The sequence below is a fragment of the Apis dorsata genome, unplaced genomic scaffold (assembly GCF_000469605.1).
Source record: "Apis dorsata unplaced genomic scaffold, Apis dorsata 1.3 scaffold_497, whole genome shotgun sequence".
Taxonomy (NCBI): Eukaryota; Metazoa; Arthropoda; class Insecta; order Hymenoptera; family Apidae; genus Apis; species Apis dorsata.
The window spans coordinates 96889-103351 of NW_006263729.1; the positions used below are offsets into that span (position 1 = coordinate 96889).

Here is a 6463-nt window from a genome sequence, read left to right on the forward strand (position 1 = left end):
CAACCTCGATACCCTTCCAATTTCCATCTGCGTTTCCCGTAAATCTGCGATCGTAAATATGGAAAAGAAAAGAGAAAAAGAAAGGAAAAGGAAAAGAAAAAAAGAGAAATGAACGAGGTGGAGAGAAGAACGGGGTTGTAATCGAAACAGCAATGGCGATTCGTTTGCTCGATTAATCGCCGCGGGTACTCGATCGACTCTCGTTCCCCGTTCTTTCCTCTTTTTCGTTCTATTTCCCCCTCCCCTCCCTCCCCGCCCTCCTCATGATTCTCGCCTACCGCAGCGCCCATCCCATCGATGGAAGCGGCTCGCTTTTCGACCGAAAAAAAGCGACACTAACGAGGACCAAATGAAGATAGATGGCTATCAATTAATCATTCGTGGCTCGAAAGAGAGAGAGAGAGAAAGAGAAAAAGAATGGTTCGCGGGTTGATTCCGCAACTTCGTTTACCTTTCTCTGTCTTCGAACGTTTTTTTAGAAATTTTGTTTTTTTTTTTTTTTTAACTAGATAGATACTCACTGTCGAATTATTACCGCATCCCGCGATCTGAATCGTCGTTTTATTATAGAGCTATCAAACTTTCCGAATGATGTGTCGCGCGTTCGTTTAACACATCGCGTACGGCATTCTGCTCGCTTTTGACCGCTCTAAGAAAAAGTATACGCACGTGTGTATATGTATTTTTTAACTCACATTTATAAAGTATTCTTAATATTAGTATACATATTTTTTATACGTGTATTTATTACATAAACTTTTTTACGTTTTAACTATTATTTATTATTTAAATAAAATTGAATCGATTAATTATTATTTACAAACTTGAATAATGTTTTAGAGTGTAATATCTGATTTTGCTCCTTTTTTCCATTCGATGAACAGACTTTATTTTTTTTTCTTGCCATTTCCTATTATTGTTTCGAGTATTTTTAATTCCTCGAGTCGGTCGAGTCGAAAAATCGTTAAAACGAGATATCTCGTGATTCGTACACGATGTGTTAACTCTATCCTGGAATCAATGGAAAAGGAGGCGTTTGAGATTGAACGAAATTTAACTCGAACGGTGATTCTTAGCCGCCATTTTCGATTCGAATAGCGATATTTACTTTTTAGAATTCACGAATAGCTTTCGTAAGCTCTTTACATATAATCTTATGGAGCATAGAATAATATAATATCGAGTAGGTAGATTTTCTTATCTCAAATTGGATTTCTTATCTGCATCTTCGCCATTGATCCGAGTTTGACGATAATAATTGCCGATAGAAATATTATTTTCGATATTTTTCCTGTTTTCCTTCCCTCCATCCTCTTTTTTAACGAATAGAAATAATTTCGTTGTTCAACGACGAAACCTAATTCCATTACCGTATTACCATGCTCACAAAACTCGAAAACTTTGAGAGTAATATTTCTATTGCTGCACTTATCTACACTTCACAAGATTACACACGTATAGCTCTATTCCATGAATATTCTAAAAAACTCAAACTCAAATAAATATTATCGCCGCGTCGATTGGATGCGCAAAAAGGTGGTTAAACATTTGAAAAAGAGAGTATCGTTTAGTCATCCCCCACCTTTCTCCTCTTTCCCCTCCTCTCTGCGCCGAGTTTCGACGCGAAAAACTTCACCGTTGATCGACATTAGCGCATCGAAGTTTAAGAAATCCACTCGTCTGTCCGTGCAACTTGACTTGCGGTAGGAGGGGTGGGGGGGAGAGTGGAGAGGGAAATGTTTCGGTATAGGCGCGTCTCTCGATCCGCCCTATCTCGAATCGAATCGAGAATCAAACGCGCGACAAATAGAGGGCGCCACGATCTTTGACGAAGTTTCGTACCCACGATGGAAATTGATATCTGACTCGAGGATTGTTTTCGAGGCTCGAATTTCTCGCCAAATAGTTTATCGCGTTAAATATGGAATTTTAACTTTTGGATCGATTCGACGTTGTGAAAGCCGGCTTGTATTTCGGATATACAATATAATAATTTACTTTGGGAAAAATGGATTTCCCTCCCCGAAAGGAATATCATTTATTTCGAAACGAATGTTATTTCGGAAGCGAAGAGGAAATGGACGGTTTTTAACTTTGAACTGATATTTTTCCTATCAGTGCCCATTCAGAAATTGGAGGGATATATATATATGTCGAGGCTATAGGGGAAAAATGGATTTGTTGAAATAAATACGAACGTTATTTTGGAGAGTGTTTCGTACGATATAATAATTCGTTTCAATGACGATTGGAATGATTAAGAATGGAAGGATATCGGGAGTATTTAAATTAAAAATAGATTTTCGACAGAAGAAAAGGGGAAATAAATAGAATCGGAGTAGATTCGGTTCTCGAATTTTGTAATAATAATAATTTTTTCGTACATGTGTTTACGAAATATTTCGTTTAAAATGGAGATGAAATGGAAAAAATGGTGTTCAGAAGCGGAATGATGAATCGGACGATTTTTAAGTTTTGACTATTATCTTTTTCCCGTGTACATAAATAACATGGTAATATGCAAAGTATCCCCTAACCTTTAAAATCCACCAGGAATACCGCATCCTGAAATTCCTTCGACGGTAATTCCCAACTCCTTGCCACGTTCCTCGCGTTCCTCGGCAAAAATGTCGGGGATAAAAACGACTTACTCGAGACTTCGCCCCAACCGCACAGCCCAGTTTCCCGGCCGTAACATTCGACGCTTTATTAAACTAAAGCAACACGAATGTCGGAATTTCCTGTGGACATACGCCGCTTTTATTCAATCTTCTTTAATCAACGCCGATAACGGATAACTTTGACACCTATCTGACGTCTATCTTCTGTAATTTCGTTATTTCGACGAATTAAAATAAATCCTTAACAACAGAAATAGAAGAGAATATAATATGCAAAATAGCTCACGATAATATATTCTTGACGGATATTTTTTAATTTCATCATTAACTCTGTTTGGAAGAAATTTTGTTTTAAGAAATTTAAAGACCAGAAACTAGAGAATATCGATAAAATTTTTTCTATCTATTTAATCATAATTATGATTAATAAGCTTAAATACAAGGGACGATCAGGTATAAAAATTTTAAAAAAAGAAATTTAAAGACAAAAAATTAGAGAATGATATTAATATTCACTGTCATTAAAAATTAAATAAAAAGAAATTTAAAAATCAAAAAACAGAGAATAATATTAATATTCACAAAATTTCTTTAAATAAGAAGGGGATATAAAAAATTTCACGATAATATTTCTTAATTTCACAAAATTTTGGAAGAAATTTAAAGAGCAAAAACTAGAGAATATCGATGAAATTCCTTTGACAATCAATTGTAAAAAAATTTTGAAAGAAATTTAAAAAAAGAAAGAAAATAATATTAATATCCAGTGACAAGACACAATCAGATAAAAAATGTTCCACGATAACATTAAAAAATTAAAATAAACCCTATCGAGAATTTGAAAGAAATTTAAAGACGAAAAACCAAAGAATAAAAATATTAATATCTATAAAAACTCTAAAACTCCTTTGTATTAAAAACTAGAGAATAATTTCCAGGTAAAAAATATTCTACGATAACAAATTAAAATAATTGACAAAAAAAATTTAGAAACCAAAAACCAGAGAGTAATATTAATATCCATAAAACTGGTTCGTAGCCAGCCACAATAATCGCCCTCGACGACAAGAGATACCGGCCGAGCACGAAATATCCTATCCCCCTCCTCCTCATTGTAGCGCAAATCCCCCTGAAAAGTTCGCTTCTTAAACTATCGATCGAACTAGCGCCCTTTTCTCGCAGGGGGACAAATTAAAGAAAAATTCTCTAATCGAGTTTCCAGCAGGTGGCGGTGGTGGTGCCCCCTAGGTCGCCCCATTGCCCCCCATCCCGTGCCCGCTTCGACAACTTTTCCTACGGAGAGAAGGATTAAACTTGCACCTGCCCGATCGACCATTTATCCCGTCACGCTTTCGCCAACTTCCTCCTCCCCCTCGTTTCCATTCGCCACTCTCCCCCCTTTTTTCTTGTTCACCCCTTGGTTCACGGCCGCTCGACTCGAAGCGAGCAGAGAGAAAACTCGATTCGAATTATAAATAAAAGAGGCATGAAAATTGCAACTCTATGAAAGATACGGTAATTCTTTCTCTTTTTTATTTATTATTCGCGTATGTTTTTTCTCGTTTTTATTCCACGACAGTTGCTTGGATCGAATTTTGAAACGGGTCTGATTTTTTCGAAAATTATAATAGAAAAACAAATTGTGTTAATCGAGCTGCTGGTTAGTAATAAAAAGTTGAAAAAGATCGTTTGTACGTTTCGAAGAGTCTTCTTCTCTCTCTTAAACGATCTCGAGAGTCGAGGAGTTTCGTTTTTTCGAAACTTTTTTATCGACTGATGTTAAGCTGGAAGAGTAGAAGTCGTTTTTTTTCTTTTTAAGATGTTTATCACCGTTTCCATCATTTCATCGGTGGATTTAAGATCGATTCAAGGAGTGGCACGGCGTCAATTTCGACGAGAAATATTATTACAAAGTAAAAACGGAATAGTGGAAACGTTATATTAATTATTCTTGATTTTTCATGTTAACACTTGATATAGGATGGCGTGCAGGTTATATCGCTTCGATCACGTCCAAACTTGTTCACGTTCATCTCGATTCATAGCTTGAAAATTCAAACCGCTATGAATATTCCACCATCATTTTATTCATATTACCATTAATAAATATCTAAACGATTACCGAACGTCTCTTCTTTTGTACAGGGTGTTTATAAAAACGTGAGTCACATTGGAGAATAGATTCTAGACATCAAAACGATAAAAAAAGTTCGTATATATATATATTACCGATAAGGCTTAATTAACGAGTTATGAACATTTTAAGTTTGTATTAGATAGAGCGAGACAGCGAAAGAGCGAGAACACTCAGTTAGCAGTGCCGTATTGCAATGTCGCTTGCGTAATGGAGCCCCTCGATGAAAGTGAATATACAATTGATATTTTCTTTTATATACAATTGATTATTTCAAATGAATTTCAATATAATATAATATAATACGTACGTATTATGTAACTCTTTATTTACCAAAAATTTACCTCGACTAAGTTACAGTAAATTTCAGAATATTAACATATACGCCATTCATATATACGTGTATACACGTGTATACGAATCTATCCTCTAAAGGTGTCCCACATTTTTTAAACAGCCTGTACATTTGTATTTTTGATCAAGAACAAGGAGGGTGGGGAGAAAGAATCGAAAATGGAATCACACGAAGAGACGAAGAGAAGGAGGAAAGAAAAAAAATTGCGATTTTTCCTCTCCATTGTGCGACACGAGAGAGGAAGTGGTGGCGCGAGAGATTCCCCCCTCCCCTTATAACGTTTTACCAACTTTCGGAAACGGCTCTTCTTCGTCGTTTCAATGGTCCTTCTCGCCTCCCCACTCGTTCCTTCTCCACCGATTCTTTCACAGGGAGGAACAAAGGGCGAGCTCTCCTCGCCGAGGAAGGGAGAAAAATGCGATTCGCGTGGCGCCGAGCACTGGGAATCTAATTGTTCCACGGTAATTCGCCGTGGCCGAGACCGAAGCTTTGAACCCATAGCTCGCTCCGTGTTCCATTTATCCCCTCCACCGACGGTAACGCTTGTAACGGTTGTCGCGCTTGGCCTGACTCGAAACTCACTTTTTTAATAACCTTTCGAAAGACTCTGTCGTCCAGGATTCGATATTTCGATTCTTCGAAAAAATTTTTTTTCTGCAAATATAGACGAGAATCGAAGTTACAAAATTTGTGAAATTTGTGAAATTTCTGAAATGAATAGATTTTTTAGATCCCTATAGAGGAATATACTCACATTTTTTTCTCAATTTAAAAATCAAATGTATTTATTTATTTATAATTAAAAAATCAAACGTAAATTTCAAGTATCTCGAGGAAAATAAGTTTGTTCGTCAATTGTTGTAATGTCGGATCGAATCAGAGAATTTTTCCATATTTAGTTTGTCCTACTTTAACCACCGTGACAACGCAATTTTTAAACCTTAAAAAGGGTCATTAAATTTTCCAAACAAAATTATTCGTACAATTTCAAGATCGATAAGGTAACAAGATAACAATACGATCGAGTTCATTCGAATTTTTTTTTCTAATAATAAAAAATTTTTTCTCATCTTCCATCCCAAAATTATTCCTCTCCCCCTCCCTCATTCCCGAAACAATGGAAAACGACGAGTTTCGAACGAACGTTAAACCGGAACAAACGAATCCATCCACGAGAAGTGTACGGCTGCAGCTGATGGCCGGTTCTGCGCCCGATCCGCAGAAACTCTCTCTCTCACTCTGCTTCTCTGATCGGAGGCAGACAGAGTTTTCAGGAGGCCTCCGCATCCCCACCCCCCTCTTCCCTCCTCGTTTCGAAACAGGGGAAACTGTTAATTTATGCTCACGAGTTTC

General features: G+C 36.7%; 1 protein-coding gene across 1 annotated transcript in view; it reads right to left on the reverse strand.

The window, feature by feature from the left end:
* Positions 1-6463, reverse strand: part of LOC102672951 (prolyl 4-hydroxylase subunit alpha-1) — a 172364-nt gene that overhangs the window by 49974 nt on the left and 115927 nt on the right. The gene's annotated exons all lie outside the window — the stretch shown is intronic.